This window comes from Podarcis pityusensis (genome assembly GCF_964106645.2).
Source record: "Podarcis pityusensis genome assembly, chromosome: W".
Classification (NCBI taxonomy): domain Eukaryota; kingdom Metazoa; phylum Chordata; class Lepidosauria; order Squamata; family Lacertidae; genus Podarcis; species Podarcis pityusensis.
The window spans coordinates 18,400,431-18,426,240 of NC_138045.1; the positions used below are offsets into that span (position 1 = coordinate 18,400,431).

Here is a 25,810-nt window from a genome sequence, read left to right on the forward strand (position 1 = left end):
TGATAATTTTTGTAAATCACTTTGAGCTTTTTTCTACAATCAAGTGGTATATATATTTTATGGAATAAATAAAACAAAATATATCACAAATAAATCCAAGCAGTGTACAAAAGAAAAAATATTAAGACTCAGAGTTGAGGAAGGTGTGGGTCAACGAAGTTTTAAAAAGTTGATTAAAGGTCAGTACTGTCTCTACCGCACGAATTACCTAGGGAGGGGATTCCAGAAGGTGGGTGCTATCACCGAAAAGGACCACTTCCACATTGTCAGCAAGTATCAATTTGTTGGTTGTGAACTGACCAGTGGGGTCTCTTCAAAAGATCTTAAAATTGAGCTTGATTTGTACCATGGAAGGTGGTCTGCTAGATATCCTAGTCCCAGGTTGTTTACTGCTTTCAATGTCAACAAAAAAACTTTTAATTTCGCTCACAAGCTAACAAGCAACAGCTGCTGATCTCAACACTGCTTTAATGCCTATAAAGCTAGGTGTCCCACGAACCCCTTTGCAGCTGCAGCTTCTGAATTAGGCAGAAAAGTACCCCACATGAGGCACATTCAATGAGTCAAATCATGTTATCATTCTACAGACCATCATAGACCAAGAGCTAGACCAGATTTATTTACCCTAGAAATGCCAAAAGCGCTGTGGTGGTGGTGTTTTTTGGAAAGCCTACTACCTATACAAACAAAATATGGCAGTCTTAGTAAATATCAGTGGTGGGGGTATGAAATATGATGTCATCAATATGGCCGCCATGTCATTTTCACTTCGAGGCATTGAAACGGCTGTAACTTATCAATGGTCTGTCGCAGAGGCTTTATTTAAAAAAAAATCAAGTTAATTTAATAATAACAAAAGCTTGTTATGTCAATATTTTACATAACATCTAAGCTTTCTGGTTTTTTAGTTTCGAACTCCAGAAATGAGCATTTTACCCCACACGTCACTCAGTGTAACTAAAAAATGAGCAAAAAGCAGATGAGTAAAATGTATTTATTTACTGAAACACTTAGACTATTATATTTGACTATTATAAATCACAGACTATAATGATTAATGAATCTGAAATCAAATAATGAATATTTTAATGAGTATTATAAATGAATTTTTCACAATCTGCAAAATAATTGTGTGTGTGTGTGTGTGTGTGTGTGTGTGTATAAATTTTATTTTTCTCATAACAAAATCCAATATCAATAACATTCATTTTCCAGTGTCCCCCCCCCCCATTGACTTCCCTCAACTTCCATTTCTGGTTTGTTACATAATATGTTACATTCAGCTGTTTATATATAATATTATTTTGTCAATATGTCTTCTTGTTCTTTGTAATTAAAGTTGTATACGTTCGTTTAAATCCTGCCATTGAGTCCATTTTTGTTGTTGTTTCTGTAAGTATGTGGAAAAGGTTCCCATTCTTTTCCAAAGTCACTCTTGTCCTTTTCTTGCAATTTGTCCGTTTACTTTGCTAACTCTGTGTAGTTCATCCATTTTTCTTGCCATTGTTCTTTTGATGATCTTTCTCCAGTCTTCCAATTTTGCGCTATTAAAATTCTTGCTGCTGTTGTAGCATACATGAATAATGTCTGTTTCTCTTTCGGAAAATCTTTTCCTAGAATGCCTAGCAAAAAAGGTTTTTTTTTTAAACAAACGTTACTTTAAACATTATTTTCAATTATAAAGCATTTCCCAAAATTTCTTTATAATCTTACAATCCCACCACATATGATAAAATGTACCTTCCCCTTCTTTACATCTCCAACAGTTCTTTTGTTCTGTTTTATACATTTTTGTCAATTTTTTTGATGTGACATACCAGCTGTACATCATCTTCATATAGTTCTCTTAATAATAATAATAATAATAATTTATTATTTGTACCCCGCCCATCTGCCTGGGTTTCCCCAGCCACTCTGGGCGGCTTCCATAGAAACCAAAAATACAGTAAAATCACAGATTAAAAACTTCCCTGAACTTAAGGGCTGCCTTAAGATGTCTTCTAAATGTCAGGTAGTTATTTATCGCTTTGACATCTGATGGGAGGGCGTTCCACAGGGCGGGCGCCACTACCGAGAAGGCCCTCTGCCTGGTTCCCTGTAGCTTTGCTTCTCGCAATGAGGGAACCGCCAGAAGGCCCTCGGCGCTGGACCTCAGCGTCCGGGCAGAACGCAATATACAAACCGTAAATTTAAAATTCATTTTCCAAAGCCTTATCCAATCTTCAAATTGTATGTTATGACCTACAGTGGTACCTCGGGTTAAGTACTTAATTCGTTCCGGAGGTCCGTTCTTAACATGAAACTGTTCTTAACCTGAAGCACCACTTTAGCTAATGGGGCCTCCCACTGCTGCCGCGCTGCAGGAGCACAATTTCTGTTCTTATCCTGAAGCAAAGTTCTTAACCTGAAGCACTATTTCTGGGTTAGCGGAGTGTGTAACCTGAAGCGTATGTAACCTGAAGCGTATGTAACCCGAGGTACCACTGTATATCCTGTGCCCACTTAATCATTACCGATTTAACCTCCTCATCTTTAGTTTCCCATTCCAAAAGTATACTATACGCCTTCTTCAGTAATTTAGTACTATCATCTATAATATCCCTTTGGATTTAATTTAATTTAAATTAAAACTGTTTGAACAAATTAAGGATAATGTGAATTGGCTTCAATATTATTTAAGATTGATAAGAGATTATTTAAGATTGAATTATTTAAGATTGATAAGAGAAATGGTTTTGCAACAGAAAAAACCAAATTGGAAACGGAGTTGTTAGACACTAATGTTAAGAATATGTCTAAAATGTATAATTTGTTATTGGAGTGGCACATAAAAGATGAACAAGTTAAATCGGTTATGATTGATTGGGCACAAGATGTGGGACACAATATAATGATGGAAGATTGGGAGAGGCTTTGGAAGAAAGGGGTTAAGTTTACTGCATGTACGATGTTAAAGGAAAATATTATGAAAATGATGTATAGGTGGTACTTGACCCCGGTTAAATTAGCTAAGATTTATCATAACTGTGATAATTTATGCTGGAAATGTAAAGCAAAAGAAGGTACTTTTTATCACATGTGGTGGACCTGTCCCAAGGTAAAAGACTTCTGGGAAAAGATTTATAATGAATTAAAAAAAATATGATGAAATATACATTTGTAAAGAAACCAGAGGCCTTTCTCCTTGGAATATTAGGTTCTGAACTGCCCAAGAAAGATGTAAAGGTATTTTTGTACGCCAAAGCTGCTGCACAAATTTTAATAGCCAAAAAATGGAAAACACAAGAACTACCAACTGTGGAAGAATGGCAGATGAAGATGGAAGAAATTTAAAGATTATTTGAGCAAATATTGTAATATTAAAGATTAGTAGTTTCTGTATCAATAGATTCTGATAACTCTTTTCTAATTCTTTGAGATTTTTAACCAACAAATTAGTTTTACTTTTATTTAATTTAAAACCTGCCACCTGTCCAAACTTTTGGATTTTTTCTATTCCTCTAGGGAAAGAATTCTTTGGATCTTCAACCATAACAACCAAATCGTCCGCTTTCAATTTATGTTCACTTTTCTTTATTCTTATTCCTACTACTACTTTGTCTGCTTTGATATTCCTTGCCAAGACCTCCAGGACCAGAATGAACAAAAGCGGTGGTAACGGACATTTGCCTAGCTCCTTTCTGTATTTTACATTGGTTTGTTATCACCTGATTAATAGTTAATTTTGCATTCTGTTCTGAATATATGGCTTGTATTCCCTTATTAAATTTTGCTCCAAATTCCATTTCTTCAAGAACTCTTTTCATGAAGTCCCAATAAACATTATCAAATGCTTTTTCTGCATCTATAAACATCAGAGCTGCTTGCTTTTCATTTCATACTTCCAAGTATTCAATTATGTTAAAAACATTTCTAATATTATCTTTTATTTGTCTACCTGGAAGAAATCCTGCTTGATCTTGATGTATATATTCTTCCCAAGTTTTTTTTAGCAAGAATATATGAAAACAGTTTGTAATCATTATTTAATAATGAGATAGGCCTATAATTTTTGACTAATGTTATGTCTGAATCTTGTTTTGGTATTAATGTTATATAGGCTTCTTTCCATGTTTCCAGGACTTCCCCTGTTTTTAAAACCTCATTCATTATATCCTTTACGGGAATCACAAGCTGTTCATGTATTTTTTTATAATATTTTGCTGATATTCCATCTGGTCCTGGAGATTTACCTGTCTTTGCTTGATTTATTGCTTCAAATATTTTCTGCAATGTAATTTCGGCATTTAATATTAGCATTTCTACTTTTATTTTTGGGAGATTACTACTTTTTATATATTCTTCCATCAGGGTCTTTTCAGATCCTTTTTTGTAAAGGTCTATAAAATACTTAGTAAAGGCTTCCCTTATTTCCCTTGGTTTATCAGTGATCTTGACATTATGTTTTATCTTATTTATGTAGTTTTTTGGCTCGCTTTTCCTCATTTACCATGCCAATAATTTCCCTGGCTTGTTGGCATGTTCAAAATACTTTGGTTTCATCCTTTTAATTCTTTCAATTTATTTCGTCATTGATCACCATTGAATAGTGAATTCGTAACCATTTAAGTGCCTGTTTAATTATCTCCTTATTAGGTTTTTTTTATTAATTCTTTTTCTTTCCCTAATATTTCATCTAAAATTTCTTTCTTTTTCTTTTCTCTTGCCTTCTTCTTGATTGAATTTTGTTGGATAAACACTCCCCTCATAACTGCTTTGCTCGCGTCCCACACCGTTTGCAGCCTGGTTCCATTATTAAGATTTAGTTCAAAATAATCTCCCAGGACAGTTTTTGCTTTTTCTAACAGAATATTATCATCTAGTAATTCTTCATTCAATCTCCATCTAAAAGTGGATTGATTTTCTTTCTGGATTTCCATTATTATAGGATTATGATCCGACAATGTTCTGGGATCTTTTTTTAAAAAAATCATTTTTATTGATTTTCCAATAAAAACAGCCAATCAACATATCCGAATCATAATCCAATTAAAAATAATAAACTAAAATTTAAAAAACAGCCAATTATAGTCCAAATTGTAATTATTAATTTTTCTAGGCTCCCCATAGTCTGGACCTCTGAAGCATATCTCCAAATCTTCGTTCCTGCCTCTTCTCATTGTTTTCATATTTTCTGCCTTCTGATCTCAACGCTTTAAAGTTCTCCGTCCCTGGCTCTAAGATTCTCAGTCATGTCAGAAATCATATATCCTTTCGTCCGTCGAATATAGCTTTATTTGTGTATATATATTTTTTCAACTGTCTATTTTCCAGCGCAGCTTTCCCTGACTCCATTCCAATTTTCCAATCTGGGCTGTTGTCCAAGTCTATTGTCTGAAGTTTAATGATGAAGCAACTCCCAAGTTGTTAAATCATTCCAATCCGGGCTGTTGTCCAAGCTTTTTGTTTGAGATTTAATAACATAGTTGCGTCCACACTGTTATTACTGTAAATTGTTGAGCATACTGTTTGCAATAATGCAATGTAAATGAGCTGTATTCCACAGATATAAGTCATTTGGCGATCAATCAGCCTCTCGGAGACCACACAATCCCCCCCTCTGGGCCCTAGAGGGGGGGCTGCTAGACATCCATCAGCCTTCTCTCTCACTCATAATGAAAAACTTCTGCAAACAGCTGCACTATACAGTATGTTATCTCCAGGCATTGCAAAGTCAGCCAGCAAATATTTCCTGCTTCTCTCGAAAAGGGAGAGATTCTCATTTTTCCGTGCTGCGTCATATTAACAAACACTATCTTCTTTCTTCTTTTATCTTTATCAAGTCTTTCAAGTCTAAGTAAAGCTGCAGAGTTAAATAATTATAAATAGAAGTCTATCTGTACTCTCTTTTAAAAAAATTAAGTTTCTTAATGAGGCTTAGAATTGAAAACCAATTGTAGAAGACATACCAAACACCTCCGTAATCCACACGCCATGATGAGAACCTCTTTGAAGTCCGAGCTTAAACACCAGGAACTGTACAGCTCTGGAGGTTTTCCCTTAGTCTTCTTCAGTCCAGGCTAGTCTGTTTATCATCCAAATCCAATCATTTTATCAAGCAAGTATTTCTGGCTATGAGAATGGCATCGGAGAGTGCCAGCCGTGTCGTGCTCTGGGACCCAGTGGCCTGCCACTTGCACCTTGATGCAAGCTGACAATCTCGGACAATCTGTGGGTCTGTGAGACAATCCTCCCCCACCCTGGGGAGTATGCCAGGGCTAATTACCCCCATATCAGCCCTGAATTACCGGCACGGCTGGGATCCGATCGTATGGGAGTCAGCCATTTCCCACAGCCGGAAAGAGGAAGCCCTGACAATGTTCTGGGATCTATTTCAATTTGTTTGAACTTTTAGTTCTAATTCTTTTGAAATCCAAACCGCATCCAGTCGGGCACTACAGTGGTACCTCGGGTTAAGTACTTAATTCATTCCGGAGGTCTGTTCTTCACCTGAAACTGTTCTTAACCTGAAGCACCACTTTAGCTAATGGGGCTTCCCGCTGCCGCTGCGCCGCCACCGCACAATTTCTGTTCTCATCCTGAAGCAAAGTTCTTAACCCGAGGTACTATTTCTGGGTTAGCAGAGTCTGTAACCTGAAGCGTATGTAACCCGAGGTACCACTGTACTACATGAGAGAAGAAAGTGAACTGTTAGTCAAACAAATGTTTTACTCTCCAGATATCTATTAGCTTCAATGTCTCTGTCATGTCAAAAAAAGTTTTGGGTAGCCTACCTTCTTTGGTATCTTTTTTCCTAATTGTTCTATCCATCTCTAATGATGGTAGCCCATTTAAAGGTAAAGGTACCCCTGACCGTTAGGTCCAGTCGCGGATGACTCTGGGATTGCGGCGCTCATCTCACTCTATAGGCCAAGGAGCTGGCGTTTGTCCGCAGCTTCTGGGTCATGTGGCCAGCATAACTAAGCCGCTTCTGGCGAACCAGAGCAGCGCACGGAAACCCCATTTAAGTCTCCCATTATCTTCTCATCTGCAAACTCCAGAAGATCTGTTTCCAATTTTTGAAAGAACTTTATTTTCATTTGGTGCGTATATTCCTACCAATAATATCTTTTCTCCTTGGACTTTAATTTGTACCACTAGAATTCTCCTTTTGTCGTCTTTTTGGATTAGTTTGTGTTCAAGTGCAGGCTTAATATAAACTATTACACCACGTCTTTTTGCATTATCTGCTGAAATGAAACCCATCCCTAGTTTTTTTTATTAACCAAACTCTTTAATGGTTTTTTACTACGTGTGTTTCCTGAAGACGAATTAGATCTACGATTTGTTTAAGAATTACATGTTCAATCCTGTTTCTTTTTGCTTCCTTATTCAATCCATTCACATTTCAACTCAGTTCTTTAAGATTTGCCATTATCATTTTTGCTTAAAAAACCTGTTTCTCCGCCTACTGCTCCCTCCAGATGTTTCAAGGCCTCCCTTTGCTGATCAAGGGGGCTTTTCGAATCTCTTGTCCCATCTCTGAACTCAGGGTCCCTGCCATGTTTTTCCATAAATTCATGGACCTGACTCTCCGTCACCAGCCTGTATCTTTTCTTTCTGTAGGTAAAGGAAATTCCTTCTGGAAAGTCCCATTTGTATTTTATATCACTTTTTCTAAGGACTGTTGTCAGGATCTTGTACCTCTGTCTCCTAATTCTTAATTTAAAGGGGATTTCCGGAAATATGTCAACCTTTTTACCCTCAACCTGCAGACCTTCGTAATATTTTTTGAAGGATTGCATCCTCCACTCTTTTTGTAACAAAGGCTGTCTTCTTTCTCGACGCTCTTGTCCTAAACCCATCCAATCTGCCAAGATCTTGCTCAAGTACATGGCAAGGCTTTGCTCTTTTTAATTTTCTGGTAATCAACCCGTGTTAGCGTTCTGCTTTAATTGTAGAAGCAGCAACTGTTCTTTCAGTTCATTCTGTCTGTTAGAGAGGCCCCCCATGGCCCCTTGTTCTGTTTTAATGTCCTCCACCTCGCCCGCTGACTTTTCCAATTTCTCAATTTTGACTTCTAAAGAATTCACTTTTTCATCTAATTTGTCCAATTTCTGTGAGAGCACATCAGTATTTTTCTCAGTGTCAGCTTTTACTTCCCTAGTTAATTTCTCCATTGACTGATCCATTCCCCTTTTAAATTCTGCAAAATGTAAAGCCATTAAGTTCTGAAAAGTCAGATTTAGCCATTTTTTCCTGTATCCTCCTGAGCAGAGACCCTTCTCTTGTCTCCAGATTTCTGTCTTGTTGCCACAGTCGATTTCTGTTTACTTTTCCCCATAATTTTTCTGTTGTTGTTTAGTCGTTTAGTCGTGTCCGACTCTTCGTGACCCCATGGTCCAGAGCACGCCAGGCACTTCTGTCTTCCACTGCCTCCCGCAGTTTGGTCAAACTCATGCTGGTAGCTTCGAGAACACTATCCAACCATCTCGTCCTCTGTCGTCCCCTTCTCCTTGTGCCCTCCATCTTTCCCAACATCAGGGTCTTTTCCAGGGAGTCTTCTCTTCTCATGAGGTGGCCAAAGTATTGGAGCCTCAGCTTCATGATTTGTCCTTTCAGTGAGCACTCAGGGCTGATTTCCTTCAGAATGGATAGGTTTGATCTTCTTGCAGTCCATGGGACTCTCAAGAGTCTCCTCCAGCACCATAATTCAAAAGCATCAAGTCTTCAGCGATCAGCCTTCTTTATGGTCCAGCTCTCACTTCCATACATCACTACTAGGAAAACCATAGCTTTTACTATACGGACCTTTGTTGGCAAAGTGATGTCTCTGCTTTTTAAGATGCAGTTTGTCATTGCTTTTCTCCCAAGAAGCAGGCGTCTTTTAATTTCGTGGCTGCTGTCACCATCTGCAGTGATCATGGAGCCCAAGAAAGTAAAATCTCTCACTGCCTCCATTTCTTCCCCTTCTATTTGCCAGAAGGTGATGGGACCAGTGGCCATGATCTTCGTTTTTTTTTATGTTGAGCTTCAGACCATATTTTGCGCTCTCCTCTTTCACCCTCAATAAAAGGTTCTTTAATTCCTACTCACTTTCTGCCATCAAGGTTGTGTCATCTGCATATCTGAGGTTGTTGATATTTCTTCCGGCAATCTTAATTCCGGCTAGGGATTCATCCAGCCCAGCCTTTCGCATGATGAATTCTGCATATAAGTTAAATAAGCAGGGAGACAATATAAAGCCTTGTCGTACTCCTTTCCCAATTTTGAACCAATCAGTTGTTCCATATGCTGTAGCTTCTTGTCCCACATAGAGATTTCTCAGGAGACAGATGAGGTGATCAGGCACTCCCATTTCTTTAAGAACTTGCCATAGTTTGCTGTGGTCGACACAGTCAAAGGCTTTTGCATAGTCAATGAAGCAAAAGTAGATGTCTTTCTGGAACTCTCTAGCTTTCTCCATAATCCAGCGCACGTTTGCAATTTGGTCTCTGGTTCCTCTGCCTCTTCTAAATCCAGCTTGCACTTCTGGGAGTTCTCGTTCCACATACTGCTTGAGCCTTCCTTGTAGAATTTTAAGCATAACCTTGCTAGCGTGTGAAATGAGTGCAATTGTGCGGTAGTTGGAGCATTCTTTGGCACTGCCCTTCTTTGGGATTGGGATGTAGACTGATCTCCAATCCTCTGGCCACTGCTGAATTTTCCAAACTTGCTGGCAGGGCTGCCTGGGAGTGGGCCTCAGCCAATAGAATGGCTGGGGCAGGTTCCACAGGAGGGAATGTATTGGGACACCCAATCTCGGTGATCATGGGCCGGAGTAGGAGTTACGCTAAGACCAGACCATGTCATTACCGAGGAGGCAGGTTTAGTCGTTGTTTGAGAACTATCCCTGCCTCCAGGTCTGGTCCTGACCGGAAGGATACTGGAATCAGCAAGGGAAACCCACATGACCTGAAAGTGTTGCTGTGCAATGCCAGGTCAATGATGAATAAAACCACTGCCATCCATGACCTGATTGTGGATGGAGGATTTGACCTGGCATGTGTGACAGAGACCTGGTTGGATGAGGCAGATGGGCCTGTCCTTGCCGCTGCTTGCCCACCAGGTTTCTCTTACGCACAGCAACCCAGGTCATGTGGGCGGGGAGGGGGCGTTGCAGTGATTTTTAGGAAGTCATTAGTCTGCACCAGGCGTCCTATTGGGAAGACCCAGTTCTCTGAGTGCATGTTCTGGAAGTTGGGCAATAGGGGCAGTACAGGATTCCTTTTGGTGTACCGACCTCCCCACTGCACCAAGGATTCCCTGCCCGAGCTGCTTCAGGTCGTGGCGGATATGCTCCTGGAGACACCTAACTTGGTTGTCCTGGGGGATTTTAACATCCCTGCCGACACGACCTTACAAGGGGCGGCTCGGGACTTCGTGGAAAGCATGGCCTCCATTGGGCTGTCCCTGAATAAGTCTGGCCCAACTCATAGCCGTGGACATGCCTTAGACTTGGTGTTTACCTCTATGGATGTTGGTGATCTGACATTAACTAAAAGCGAAACAAAAGAAGTGCCATGGTCAGATCACTTCCTGGTGCAACTGGAGTTCTCCGCAACCCTTCCCCTCTGAAGGGAGGTGGGACCGATTCGGATGGTCCACCCCCGCCACTTAATGGATCCAATTGGCTTCCAGAGAGTGGTAGGGGATGTTTTATCCCAAGTTGATGTGATTCGCCCAGTCACTGTCCGCATAGCATGTGAGCTTCGCCTCACCTTCAGCTGGCAGCTTAAGACAGAAGTCTTTGGTATGCTGCAGGTAGCGCAGTACCCGCTTGATACCGTGCCAAGCACTCACACTGGGCTTTGACGCTTCCCTACTTAGCAGGTTGGGAACAAAGGAATGGCTGAAGAAGGAGCTGTGAGAGCTGTTGCTACGCGTCGCCGCTGTTATCGCTGTGGCTCCCCCTCCCATCTGGTGAGAGAATGTCCAGTGGAGGCACAGGAACAGCCGAAGGCCGTCTCCCGTAGCAACCAGATAAAGGGCTCTTCTTCAAAGCGTGGGAAAGGCAAGCCGAAGGCAGCTGGCAAAGACACTGAACGTAAACATTTGGCAGCCTCTATGGCTGTAGTCAAGAGTTGTCAACAGGATGCTGTGCTGGCTTTTGTCATAGACAGTGGAGCTTCCCATCACCTAGTGCCATGAACTGCACCTCTGAAACTTCTGGGAAGACTGTTTGTTTAGCAGATGGGACTTGACACCCATTCACGCAGACTGGCTCACTGTTTTGTTCTTTCTTGCAGGATTCAATCCAGGCTTTTGTTGTTCCAGGACTGTCCTGCGCGTTGCTGTCTGTCAGTGCACTTCTTGCTGAGAACTACAGAGTGTGTTTTGAGAACATTAAGTGTTCTATTTCCAAGAATGGACAGCACCTAGTCAGTGTTGAATGTAAAGACAGGTTGTTTGTGATAAATGCTTATTTTGCAGGTCCAGATGACACGGAGGAGGCTCAAGCACAGTGTGCCAATGTTCCGGTTCATGATGCGTGTGCTCACCTCTGGCACAGACGCATGGCACACGTGTCCTGGGGGTCAGTGATGAAGATCCCAGAGTGTACGCAAGGGTGCAAAATGAAATCATGTGCTAAGTTTCTAGATTGCAGAGCGTGCAAGTCCGCAAAGGTGAAAACGTGCACATACCCAAGGTCTGAGAGGGTGACCACTAGGGCTTTTTAATTAATTCATGCAGATTTGTGTGGTCCGTTTTCTGTGAGCAGTATGGGCGGAGCCAAATTTGCGCTGGTTCTAATTGATGACCATACGAGGAACTCCTGGTCCTTCACGCTTCGGCGCAAACATGAAGCTGCGCCGCTAATCAAAGACTGGATTGCGGCTGTGGAACTGCAGTTTTCCACACGGGTGCAAAACTTTCAGAGCGATCACGGTGGGGAGTTCACCGGGTCTGCACTGCAAAGTTTCTTCCGCAAAAAGGGGATTCAACACAGGTTGACTTCTCCACACAGTCCCCAACAGAATGGGATCGCGGAACGCAGAAACAGGACTCTAGGGGAGATGTCCGCAGCTCTTTTGTTTGATGCCGGGCTCCCACAGCGCTTTTGGGGGGGAGGCTTGGCGAACGGCCAACTTTATTCTGAACAGGTCGTTCAATTCAGTGGTAGGTGACACACCGTATTTCTCGCTACATGGAAAGAAACCGAAGGTGCACTACTTCCGCGTTTTTGGCTGTGAGGCTTGGGTCCTCATACCAAAGGCCAAACGCAAGAAAGGTGAACCCAAGTCCCAAAAGATGATTTTTTGTGGGTATGAGCCAGGGACCAAGGGGTGGAGGTTTGCGTATCCGTCAGGGAATCAGTCCAGGATTCTGCTCAGCAACAGTGCTGAATTCTGTGAGCAGAGTGGCTGGGCAAGGATACATGGGAACCCTGACATCCTGTCAGAGAGTCTGCTAGACTCTGCTGATGAAGGAGAGGAAGAGGTTGAACCTGCTACTGAGGCTCAGAGTCCAGACCCAGTGCAGGCAGAGGGGAGAACTTCTCCCAAGGCTGTGAAGTTTGAGCAATGCAGTGCTCCATCTTCCCCCACAGGTTCGGCTGAGAAGTCCAGAAGGCGCAGTAAGTCAGAGGGGGAGCTCTCTGATGCCAAGGACGTTCTGGCTGGCCCTAGTGGGTCAGAGGGGGTTCCTGAAGTAGTGCTGCGCCATTCAACGCGGACGACCAAGGGGAAACCTCCTGAAAGGTTTGCCATCACTCGTGTGTGGGTCGGAATGGCACAGTGTGAACCCGAGAGTTTTGAGGATGTTCAGAAACTGCCTCAGGAAGAAGCCAGGAAATGGCATGAGGCGATGCAGAAGGAGATGAACTCAATGGAGTCTCTAGGTGTGTTCTCCCTCACGAAGTTGCCGCTGGGTTTACCGTCTTAAGCCCACAGCGACAGGAGAACCGCAGTATAAGGCCAGATTAGTGGCGAGAGAATTCACGCAGCGCAGGGGGTTGAATTATACGGAAATTTATGCTCCCACCTCTAGGAGTGAATCTCTACGCTTGGTCTTGGCCATTGTTGCACAAAGAGGTTTGCTGGTGCATCACTTTGATGTGGATGTTGCTTACTTGAACTCAGACCTCCAGGAGGATCTGTACATGCTTCCTCCTCCAGGGTTTGAGGGCAATGAGCAAGGTACTGTGTGGAAACTTCAAAAGTCAATTTACGGCCTGAAGCAGTCGGCCAGGAATTGGAACTTGTGCCTGAATGAAGCTTTGGAGAAGCTAGGTTTCAGGAAGAGTCTTGCTGACAGTTGCCTGTTCCTTAGAGGATCAGGAGACTCACAGGAACTGGTGTTATTTTACGTTGATGACATCATCCATGTTGGAAAGGCAGACAAACAGGTGCAGAAGTTTGCCGAAGAGCTTGGGAAACGGTTTCAGCTCAAGAACCTGGGTGCAGTAAAGATCTACCTAGGCGTCCAGATAGCGAGAACTGAGGATGGTAGCTTCTTGCTCAGTCAGAAAGGCAAGATTGAGCAGTTGCTTGAGAAGTTCAGAATGTCCGATTGTGCAGGAGTTCGGACACCCATGGAGACGAACTTCGTGAAAGATAGCCAGCAAGCAGAAAGTGCTGAGTTTGAGAATGCTGAGCTCTTTCAGTCAGCTCTAGGTAGTCTGTTGTATCTGTCCCAATGGAGCAGACCAGACACTGCGTTTGCTACCAACCTGCTAAGTAGGGAAGCATCAAAGCCCAGTGTGAGTGCTTGGCACGGTATCAAGCGGGTACTGCGCTACCTGCAGCATACCAAAGACTTCTGTCTTAAGCTGCCAGCTGAAGGTGAGGCAAAGCTCACATGCTATGCGGACAGTGACTGGGCGAATTCGCAGGACCGCAAGTCTGTGTCTGGGTTGGTGGTAAAGTTTGGGAAGTCACTAGTTGGGTGGAAGTCCCGGAAGCAAAGTCTCATTGCGCTGTCTTCTACTGAGGCTGAATTCAGTGCACTGTCAGATTTGTGCCGGGAACTAGAGTTCTATAGATGCTTGGTGCAAGAGATCTATGGGGATTGTAGCTTGCCCATCACGGTTTGGGAAGACAATCAACCCTGTTTGAAATTGGCTGAATCTGCGCAATTTAAGGCCAGAACCAAGCATCTGGACATACGTTTCCAAAATGTGTGTCAGAGTGTTCAGTCAGGTTTGATATGGCTGAAGTACTGTGCCAGTCACAGTAACCTGGCCGATGGATTTACCAAACCTTTAAGCTTCCAGCGTCATGGGGAGTTTTGTGGTGGTCTGGAGTTGGGGGTAAGTTCTGTACTTACTTTCCCCACAGTAGCGCAGGGCGAGAGGGGGTGTGAGGAGAACCTGAGCTTACAGGGTTAATCAGCTCAGAGTGTACGCCCTGCCTACTGTTGAGAGGAGGGGGGAAATTCTTCGTCATTTCTGAGAGCCTCAAGCCTTTGTTCTTTCTCTCTACTTTCGCTTTTGAGGAGAGAGGACGTGTTTTCGCGATGCTGTTCGCTGTGATAGATAATGGATAGTCTGCTGTAAATAAAACTGCTTTTAGCTGCTAAGATCCTGAGTGGACTTTATTTAAGCACACTGAAGAATGCTCTGGAGTTTTTTGCAGTCTTTCTCTTACCGCTGCTGATGATCTCTGCTTTGCTCAGAAGCATCGGAATGTGGACTTTGGAATGCAGAGGCCTGCGCAGCAGAAGTGTGCCGGACCTCAGGCTTATCTGAGCAATAAATCAATCCGCCCGACAGTTGATGGCCTTTTAGCTGATTCCCTGGTGGCCCGCTGGAATGCGGAGTTAACCAGGGCTATTGACTGTCTGGCTCCAAAGCGCCCTCTCCGATTGCATGGAGCCCGGACAGCCCCGTGGTTTTCCCCGGAGCTGAGGGTGATGAAACAATCGTTGAGACGGCTAGAGCGCCGGTGGCGGAAAACTCATTCTGAATCAGACCAGACACGGGCTAGAGCTCAACGTCGAGCCTACCAAGTGGCAATGGCGACGGCGAAGAGGGCCTTCTTCACCGCCTCCATTGTATCTGCAGAAAACAGCAGCAGGAGACTTTTTCAGGTGGTTCGCAATCTATCGGAACCACCTGCACCACCGGGGCCTGGTGGGGACCCCAAGATCTCCTGCAATGCTTTTGCAAAGTTTTTTGCAGATAAAGTCGCTCAGATTCAGAAGGAGGTAGACTCCACCGTGGGAGCAGGGCCAGGGTGGGAGAGTGCTAGAGTTCTGTCTAGTCCTGTTACATGGGATCAATTCCAATCTGTTACCTCCGGGGATGTGGACAGGCTGCTTGGACAAGTGAAACCGACCACCTGTCTCCTTGATCCTTGTACATCCTGGCTGATAAAAGCTAGCCGGGAAGGGCTGGGCGATGGGCTCTGCGGGGTGGTGAATGCTTCCCTCTGTGAGGGAGCCTTCCCAGACCCGCTGAAAGAGGCGGTCATTAAACCGCTTCTTAAAAAAAAATCTTTAGACCCAGCCAATTTGGCCAACTATCGCCCAGTCTCAAATTTACCATTCTTGGGCAAGGTGATTGAGCGGGTGGTTGCCAAACAACTCCAAGCACACTTGGAGGATGCGGACCATTTGGATCCCTTCCAATCGGGATTCAGGCCTCACCATGGGACTGAAACTGCCTTGGTCGCGCTGGCTGATGATCTCCGGCGGGCTAGGGACAAAGTTGAGAGCTGTTTTCTAGTTCTGCTGGATCTCTCAGCGGCCTTTGACGCCATCGACCATAACATCCTTCTGGACCGTCTAGAGGGGCTGGGAGCTGGGGGCACTGTTATACGGTGGTTCCGCTCCTTTCTCCTGGGCCGTGTCCAGAAAGTGGTGGTGGGGGATGAGTGTTCAGACCCCTGGGCTCTCACTTGTGGGGTGCCTCAGGGTTCTGTCCTCTCCCCCATGCTTTTTAATATCTATATGAAGCCGCTGGGAGAGATCATCAGGGGGTTTGGGCTGGGTGTTCATCAGTATGCAGATGACACCCAGCTCTACCTCTCCTTTAAATCAGAACCAGTGAAGGTGGTGAAGGTCCTGTGTGAGTGCCTGGAGCCTGTTGGAGGATGGATGGCGGCTAACAGATTGAGGTTGAATCCTGACAAGACAGAAGTACTGTTTTGGGGGGACAGGGGGCGGGCGGGTGTGGGGGATTCCCTGGTCCTGAATGGGGTAACTGTGCCCCTGAAGGACCAGGTGCGTAGCCTGGGAGTCATTTTGGACTCACAGCTGTCCATGGAGGCACAGGTTAATTCTGTGTCCAGGGCAGCTGTCTACCAGCTCCACCTGATACGCAGGCTAAGACCCTACCTGCCCGCGGACTGTCTTGCCAGAGTGGTGCATGCTCTAGTTATCTCCCGCTTGGACTACTGCAACACGCTCTATGTGGGGCTACCTTTGAAGGTGACCCGGAAACTGCAATTAATCCAGAATGCGGCAGCTAGACTGGTGACTGGGAGTGGCCGCCGGGACCACATAACACCGGTTCTGAGAGATCTGCATTGGCTCCCAGTATGTTTCCGAGCACAATTCAAAGTGTTGGTGCTGACCTTTAAAGCCCTAAACGGCCTCAGTCCTGTATACCTGAAGGAGCGTCTCCACCCCCATCGTTCAGCCCGGACACTGAGATCCAGCACCGAGGGCCTTCTGGCGGTTCCCTCATTGCGAGAAGTAAGGTTACAGGGAACCAGGCAGAGGGCCTTCTCGGTAGTGGTGCCTGCCCTGTGGAACGCCCTCCCAGCAGATGTCAAAGCAATAAACAACTATTTTACTTTTAACAGACAACTGAAGGCAGCCCTCTTTAGGGAAGTTTTTAATGTTTGATGCTGTACTGTTTTTAATATTCAGTTGGAAGCCACCCAGAGTGGCTGGGGAAACCCAGCCAGATGGGTGGGATATAAATAATAAATTATTATTATTATTATTATTATTATTATTATTATTATTATGTGTAGCAGCTTAACAGCATCATCTTTTAAAATTTTTAATAGTTCAGCTGGAATACCATCACTTCCACTGGCCTTGTTATTTGCAGTGCTTTCTAAGGCCCATTTGACTTCACTCTCCAGGATGTCTGGCTCAAGGTCAGCAACCACACTGCCTGGGGTGTACGAGACATCCATATCTTTCTGGTATAATTCCTCTGTGTATTCTTGCCACCTCTTCTTGATGTCTTCTGCTTCTGTTAGGTCCTTACCACTTTTGTCCTTTATTATGGTAATCTTTGTACGACATGTTCCTTTCATATCTCCAATTTTCTTGAACAGATCTCTGGTTCTTCCCATTCTGTTGTTTTCCTCTATTTCTTTGCATTGCTCGTTTAAGAAGGCCTTCTTGTCTCTCCTTGCTATTTTTTGGAAATCTGCATTCAATTTCCTGTATCTTTCACTATCTCCCTCGCATTTTGCTTGCCTTCTCTCCCCCGCTATTTGTAAGGCCTCGTTGGACAGTTTTCCATCATAGCTGTTCTCAAAACAATTACTTCACCCCCCCCCCAACTTCAAGGTCATAGCTACTTACTCTTATCTCTTTCCCACTGAAAGGTTCAGAGTTGGAAAATTCCACTTCCAAGCCTTCCAGTAACTTCGCCTCTTTACCTCCCAAAGCCCTGACACCTCTTAATACATAAAAAAAATTAAAGCTATTTAAAAATACAAAGTTAAAATTGTTTAAGAATATCAACCAGTAACAGCCAATAAAAAAAATGAAAAAAGCAAGAAAAACAGAAATAGAAAGAAACATAAAGGGGAGGAGGGAGAAAACCGGCAAGATGTTGGTATCACCTAGTAAACGGGTGGTTACTTAGAGTTAGCTGTTGAAGAACTTTAGTCAATGTGGGTAGACGGAATAAGTTTTTCTTCGGGATCCAATTTTCTATATAATATTGTATTCGAAATATGTTCCAGCTATATTCCAAATAAGCTCGATATATTTTATAATCCAAAAGCGACCAGATAAAAATGGCAATTGTAATCCAAATGTTATTATTGTTATTATAAGCCAGTGAGTGGCAAGGTCCAGTCCTTATAATTATAATTTCAAGTGCAATGCCCTGGTCTTCATTTAATGTAAATATGGAAAAAGCCACTATACAGCTTCCTTCTTCCAAGTCAACGCCGCACTCTTCCAGCCACTCTGTCTCCCTGGGGTTACTCTCCAAGTCCAACAGAGTGTTCTCCTGCCAAGCTTCGGTTGTACATGCAAAATTCCAGGGTCCTTTTAACTTGTTCCAAGACTGTTTGCCAAGTCTCTATATCTTAAACAAGCACAGAGCTTGCCTGCTCACTCAGCCTTCCACTCACAGAGATCACAAAAATCCTCCATCCAAGTTCCAAAAGGCAATAGCTGAAGTTCAGTCAAAATTATTAAAACCCACAGAACTGGAGTCTCTGGATGCTTGTCAGAGTACAGCTTAAAGTTGTAAAAGATGATCTAATGGCTATATAAAGGCTCTTCCGCAATTTAGCGGACCCACCTGCTACACTGGGGCCCAGTAGGGGCCGAATGATCTCCTGCAATGATTTTGTAAGGTTTTTTTTGCAGATAAAGCTGCTCAGATTCGGGAAGAGGTAGACTCCACCGTGGGAGCAGGGCCGGGGTGGGAGAGTGCTAGAGTCCTGTCTAGTCAAGTTGCGCGGGATCAATTCCAATCTGTTCCCTCCGAGGATGTGGACAGGCTGCTTGGATGAGTGAAACCAACCACCTGTCTCCTTGATCCTTGCCCATCCTGGCTTATAAAAGCTAGCCGGGAAGGACTGGGCGATGGGCTCTGCGGGGTGGTGAAAGCTTCCCTCTGCAAGGGAGCCTTCCCAGACCCACTGAAAGAGGCGGTTATCAAACCGCTTCTTAAAAAAACATCTTTAGATGATGCCAATATGGCCAACTATCGCCCAGTCTCAAATCTTCCATTCTTGGGCAAGGTGATTGAGAGAGTGGTTACTGAACAACTCCAGGCATGCCTGGAAGTAGCTGACCATTTGGATCCCTTCCAGTTGGGATTCATGCCTCATCATGGGACTGAAACTGCCTTGGTCGCACTGGTCAATGATCTCCGGCGGGCTAGGGACAAAGGTGAGAGCTGTTTCCTAGTTCTGCTGGATCGCTCAGCGGCTTTTGACACCATTGACCATAACATCCTTCTGGACCGCCTAGACGGGCTGGGAGCGGGGGGCACTGTTATACAGTGGTGCCTCGCAAGACGGAAAACTCGCAAAACGAAAGGGTTTTTGGTTTTTTGAGTTGCTTCGCAAGACGATTTTCCCTATGGGCTTGCTTCGCAAGACGGAAACGTCTTGCAAGTTTGTTTCCTTTTTCTTAAAACCGTTAATACAGTTGCGACTTGACTTCGAGGAGCAACTCATAGCACGCGGTGTGGTAGCCTTTTTTGAGGTTTTGAAGACTTTGGTGATTTTTGAAGCTTTTCCAAAACTTTTCCGACACCGTGCTTCGCAAGACGAAAAAAACCGCAAGACGAAAAAACTCGCGGAATGAATTAATTTCGTCTTGCGAGGCACCACTGTACAGTGGTTCCGCTCCTTCCTCCTGGGCTGTGTTCAGAAAGTTTCCCTCTTCTGAGAAGCCCATCCATTTTGAGACTCACAGATGAAGCTTCTCTTTCAAATCTCGCTGAACTGGAAGCGCAGCCGAGTCAAGTTTCATACGGAGCAGCTCCTTGAGAAGAAAAGCAACCATAGGCTGAAGCGCAGGACACAGTTTATATCCCCGGGGAAGCTTGCAGGGCCAGACTCGCCCTTGCAACGGCCCTTGCAACGGTCGCCGGCATTACCACCCTGCACTGCAAATTTCCAGCTCTTGCAGCGCCCGTGGCAGAAACCACGCGGCGGCGGGACAGAATGAGTGTTCAGACCCCTGGGCTCTCACTTGTGGGGTGCCTCAGGGTTCTGTCCCCTCCCCCATGCTTTTCAACATCTACATGCAGCCACTGGGAGAGATCATCAGGGGGTTTGGGCTGGGTGTTCATCAGTATGCGAAAGATACCCAGCTCTACCTCTCTTTCAAATCGGAACCAGTGAAGGCGGTAAAGGTCCTGTGTGAGTGTCTGGAGGCGGTTGGAGGATGGATGGCGGCTAACAAATTGAAGTTGAATCCTGACAAGACAGAAGTACTGTTTTGGGGGGACAGGAGACAGGCGGGTGTGGAGAACTCCCTGGCCCTGAATGGGTTAACTGTGCCCCTGAAGGACCAGGTGCGCAGCCTGGGAGTCATTCTGGACTCACAGCTGTCCATGGAGGTGCAGGTCAATTCTGTGTCCAGGGCAGCTGTTTATCAGCTCCATCTGGTATGAGGGTGAGACCCTACCTGCCAGCAACCTGTCTTGCCAGAGTGGTGAATGCTCTAGTTATCTCTCGCTTGGACTACTGCAATGCGCTCTACGTGGGGCTACCTTTGAAGGTGACCCGGAAACTACAACTAATCCAGAAGGCGGCAGCTAGACTTGTGACTGGGAGCGGCCGCCGAGACCATATAACACTGGTCTTGAAAGACCTACACTGGCTCCCAGTATGTTTCCGAGCACAATTCAAAGTGTTGGTGCTGACCTTTAAAGCCCTAAACGGTCTCGGTCCAGTATACCTGAAGGAGCGTCTCCACCTCCATCGTTCTGCCCGGACACTGAGGTCCAGCGCTGAGGGCCTTCTGGAGGTTCCCTCCCTGTGAGAAGCCAAGTTACAGGGAACCAGGCAGAGGGCATTCTTGGTAGTGGCACCCGCCCTATGGAACGCCCTCCCACCAGATGTCTAAGAGAAAAATTACTAAACTTTTAGAAGACATCTGAAGGCAGCCCAGTTTAGGGAAGCTTTTAATGTTTAATAGGTTATTAGCTTTAATGTTTAATAGGTTATTAGCTTAGCGGATTAGCTGCTAAAAGGCTATTAAAGGCTTAGCGGCTTAGATAAAGGGGGGGAGCGGAAAAAAAATCTCAAGACTCGCAAGACATTTTCGTCTTGCGAAGCAAGCCCATAGGGAAATTCGTCCTGCGAAGCAACTCAAAAAAGGAAAACCCTTTCGTCTAGCGGGTTTTCCGTCTTGCGAGGCATTCGTCTTGCGGGGCACCACTGTATCTGCCAAATAATTGTTAATAGTCTTTCGGTTCTCTTAGTCATCACTTTCATTGCTGTCACTACTGTATGCATCCTCTTCTTCACTTTCTAAGCCTTCATCATTTACCACATCAAGGTACTCAGGGCACATAGGTTCTTCAAACCACTGAATTTTGTAATTCCCATTACATAAATACCACCCATGTTTCACCAGATCAATTCCGTGGTATGGGTTTTGCTGGTTAGCTTTCTTCCATATTAGTGCAACAGCATTGCTTCTTTTTAACTTTTCACAAATAGCAGCTCTTGACAGGGGAAGAAGAGTGGGATCAATACTTTGAATCTTCTGTAAAGGTTGTCGCTGCAGCTCATTTTATTTTGAACAAATTGTATCTTGCTTGTGTGACTGATGTGTAAACAGACTGTCTATACAGGGCACACACGTAAATAACTCATTTGTGAATTCCACTTCCTCTCCTACACTTGCAAAAAACTTCGTATTTGTTGTACATTATCCTGAAAGGTTTAATCTTTCCTTGTCTAGTGAAAGATGCAGTAAAGTCCGATCCAGCAAATGCATGGAAGCCAGGTAGTGCCAAAGCCAAATCATTACCAAGATCTTCTGCAATATTGGTAACATCTATAAAACGTCTTATGTTATTTGTTGCTAATCCACTTTCCATCCACACACTACAGTTCTGGAAGTGCCTTTGATGGTACACCAGAAATGAACCTATGCTGCCAATTCTCATAGTAGTAGTAGTAGTTGTTGTTTAGTCGTTTAGTCGTGTCTGACTCTTCGTGACCCCATGGACCAGAGCATGCCAGGCACTCCTGTCTTCCACTGCCTCCCATAATTTGGTCAGACTCATGTTTGTAGCTTCGAGAACACTATCCAACCATCTCGTCCTCTGTCGTCCCCTTCTCCTTGTGCCCTCCATCTTTCCCAACATCAGGGTCTTTTCCAGGGAGTCTTCTCTTCTCATGAGGCGGCCAAAGTATATTCTTGTAGTAGACCAGTATAAAGTAAGCTTATGTGCTGCTTACTTTATACTGGTCTACTTTGATGGTACACCAGCATAACAAGAATGTCCATGTCATTGGCTCGAATGACAATTTTTCTTTTTGAGTTATGCTGCTGAGCTATGTATTGGATATGGGAAATTATGCATGTATCAGCTTCCTGGTGATGACACTTAAGTTCAGGAATTTGTATGCAGTTCATAACAGTGTTTTGTCTTTTGTATTGATAGCATGTATCTTCAGTAGCAACGTACAGTGTTCTTTCACCCAGAATATTTATGTACTTATCCTTTTTCCATTCATTTTTCCATTCATTGCAAATGAAAGCAACGAGAGAGGACTTAAATGAATTTTTCAGCAAGACCTCTTGAGGGTTTTTTTTTGGAGCTTTCTGTTCTGGTCCTGTCACTATTATGTTGCCCAATAATGCTGGCCCATAGTGATTGCCATGTTCAGTATATTTTATGCTAGGAGTCATGTACGTATCACAAATCAGGTGAACCTCTTCGGTGGATGTGATGCAAATGTTTTCTAGTAGTTTGTATGCTACATCTCCATAGGTTGTAGGAAACATCATGCTATGTATCATGCTATGTACTATACAGGGCACACACGTATTGCTATGTACCATAAATATTGCATCATATATAACAGCATGAACAGGCCATGGATTTTCTTTACTTGAGTTTTGATACTCTTTTAATTTATGCACAAGTTTGCTCTTATCGGTTTTATTCAGAGATCTTCCAATTTGGCCTAAAGACAGGGGAACTGGTGTGAGTGGAAATTCAATCACTTTTCCAATGTCCCATTGTTGAACTGCTGCAAGATAAAGGAGTCTTCCAAAGAGATCACGTGCGCATTTCATAGCCTCAAACTTTGAGACTTAGTAGATCACAGGGCAGTTCACCAACATAAAAATACAAAATGAAAACACTGGGTGGGTCCCAGTGATTAATGCTTCACTGGAGAGGGTGAGGGATTGGGGTAGGGAGCACTGTACTTCAGTGGTTCCACTCCTGCCTCCACGGTCAATTCCAGAAAGTAATCATGGGAGGCTACTGTTCAGTACCATGGGAGTTGTCCTGTGGTGTACCACAGGGTTCCATCCTGTTTCCCATGCTATTTGACATCTACAGTCATGGGGGGAGTGCTCCCTCTTTGAATTTTGTGGTTTTACATATCAGGACACAATAGCAATCATTTGTTCCTTAGCAGGTCTTAAAATTAGGTAAATACAACCTCAGATGAACAACAACACATGACATATTACACTGTGTCATGATTTAACAGAAATAAAGCCAAGATGGAAAAATCATGTGTGAAAAACTAAGTACACCCTTACTCCTTTCATAAGAATTAAGAGGCAAAGTAGCAGACGGGTGCTGCTAATCAAATGCCTTTGCTTAATTGTGTTAGGATATTTCCGTTCCACCTTAAAAGGGAGCAGGCTTTGTGAGTCAGAGTCTGCGTATTTCCTGTTCACAGGATGTTTATGTTTTCTGTTGCTTTCGTTTTCTCTCTCTGTGTCGTAGACACTAAAGCTGGCAGTCATGTTTTTCTGTGTTCTGATCAACGCTGAATAAACTTGTAAATAATGCTCTCCTGAGTGCAACTTTTGGCTGTGCATTATCTGCTGATAGAGTGTGCATGAGCTCTGGAATGTGGCAAGAAATCTTCTAGAAACTCATGTCGCTAATTGCTGATACTGCGTGCCTACGGGAGATCGATGGATCGTCCGGCAGACGGCTTGGGGCCATGATGGACTTTGTCTCCCTGGCAGTATCCCAACAAATTGATCATCAGCAAGTATGCCCACCTCTATAAAAGCCGAAGTTTTAGCAGTTTGCTGGTCTGGAGCATTCAGGTGTGTTTTAACATAATGCCAATGAGGAAAGACAACACAATGCTCTTATAGAAGCAAGTGCTGCTGTCCATGAAACTGGGAAGGGTTATAAGTGTCAGCATCGCCCTAGAGCCAGTGCACCAACTGGACTCTTGCACCTCAACCCCGACTGGGCTAGGCGAGCTGGGTAGCACCGCCAGAGACCTCCTTCCTCACAGGAAACGGTCACAGTGCTGTGGACTCACAGCTCAGAGCTGAGAGCACCGGATTCACTGTCTCAATAATACAGTCGTTGCGCAGCAGAGTTTTGCAGAGTCTTGCAGAGTATAAACCACTCGGAGAGCAGCTCTGTAGAATATCTTCCTTTTATTCTATAACTACAACTATGATACAAAACTATATACAGAGCTGAATATTCTAAGCATAAATCAATGCTACACTGAGAGTCTGCAGCTGCTCTAACAGCAATCTTATCTCTAGGATCTCCAACACTCTCACTCTCTCCGATACACTGACTGACTGACTGACTCTCTCTCACACACACAGTTATGTTGCTGGGCAGAATAAGTAGATAGGCAGGACACGCCTCCTTCTCTCTGGAGAGTCAGCAGAGACCATCAGGAGATGATCAGGAGATTCTTGGGTATGGGAGGGGTGAAATCTCCTCATCCTCCCCCATTTCATCCGACCATTTCAAGAATCTTTAACATAACTGCAATTTACACATACACTCCAAAAGTTGTTCTCTGCTTACAACCTTGGTTAACATATCTGCAGGTATCTCTCTCCCGGCATATAAAACACTTTTACAATACCATTGAATAAGCAGCTTCTGGAAAAATCTTCACACACATTTCTTCCTTTCAAATACAAATTGACATTTCTAATTAGGCAGATTTGAACAAACCATTTTTCAGAACTCAAATACACGCTTTCCTTCAAATATCAGGTAAGGAAATAAATAAAGCGTTTTGTGCTACTACTCTCAGCACACTTCATGCTAGGTTTGAAAACCCCACCAGAGTTGCTCGTGACCGCAGTCTTTGCAAACTCTTCAGAAAACCTTTTCGGTGGTACACCCTTGGTTGTTCTCTCGGACCTGCGCAGAACTCTTTGATCCTCTTGTTCTGGTGCTTCCTCCTCTTTGGGAGAATGGGGAGCTAAAGTATATGAAGCTGCTAAGTCTGAGTCAGCGTCAGACTCACCTGAGGCTTTTGGGCTCTGATAATCTGTGTCATCATCTGGAACTACATTGGCATCAGGATTATCACCACCACCAACACTTGCCTCCCTCTTAACTTTCTTTGCCCCTTTTGCACCATCATCACAAATGGGATGGCACTGAAAAACGCCTACTCTGTCCCATTGTGGATTGTCATCAATACTCCTGGTCAGTCTTATGGTTTTCGTGTCTGTGATCAGAACACGATAAGACCCTTTCTCATATCCTAGGAAAACACCATGTTCTCCACGCTTGCTCAGTTTGTCACCCTGCGAGGTGTGCACCCAAACCTCCGAACCAAAAATTTTAAAATGATTTACACATGGCTTTCTTCCGTGAAGCATCTCATATGGGGTGCAATTTACACTAGACTGGTACCTCCTGTTATACACATGACAGAAAAACGAAAGAGCTTCGGCCCAATAGGGATTGGGCAGCCCCGAATCATGCAACAGCGTTCTGATTCCTTGCTGCAGGATCTGGTTTACTCTCTCACATAAACCATTCTGCCAGGGTGATCTGGGCGTGGCCGTCCTATGCTCAATGAACTGTTCAGAAAGAAAACTCTCAAACTCTTCTGAACAAAACTCTCCACCCTTGTCTGTGAAAAGACAACGTACATTCTCATTATGTACATTTCTGAGCCATTTACAAAACTGGCGAAACTTGGTAAAG

The 25,810-nt window shown here is 44.1% G+C and overlaps 1 protein-coding gene across 4 annotated transcripts in view; it reads right to left on the reverse strand.

The window, feature by feature from the left end:
* LOC308467741 (fragile X messenger ribonucleoprotein 1-like) overlaps positions 1-25,810 on the reverse strand; it is a 170,555-nt gene that overhangs the window by 34,814 nt on the left and 109,931 nt on the right. The window lies entirely within an intron of this gene.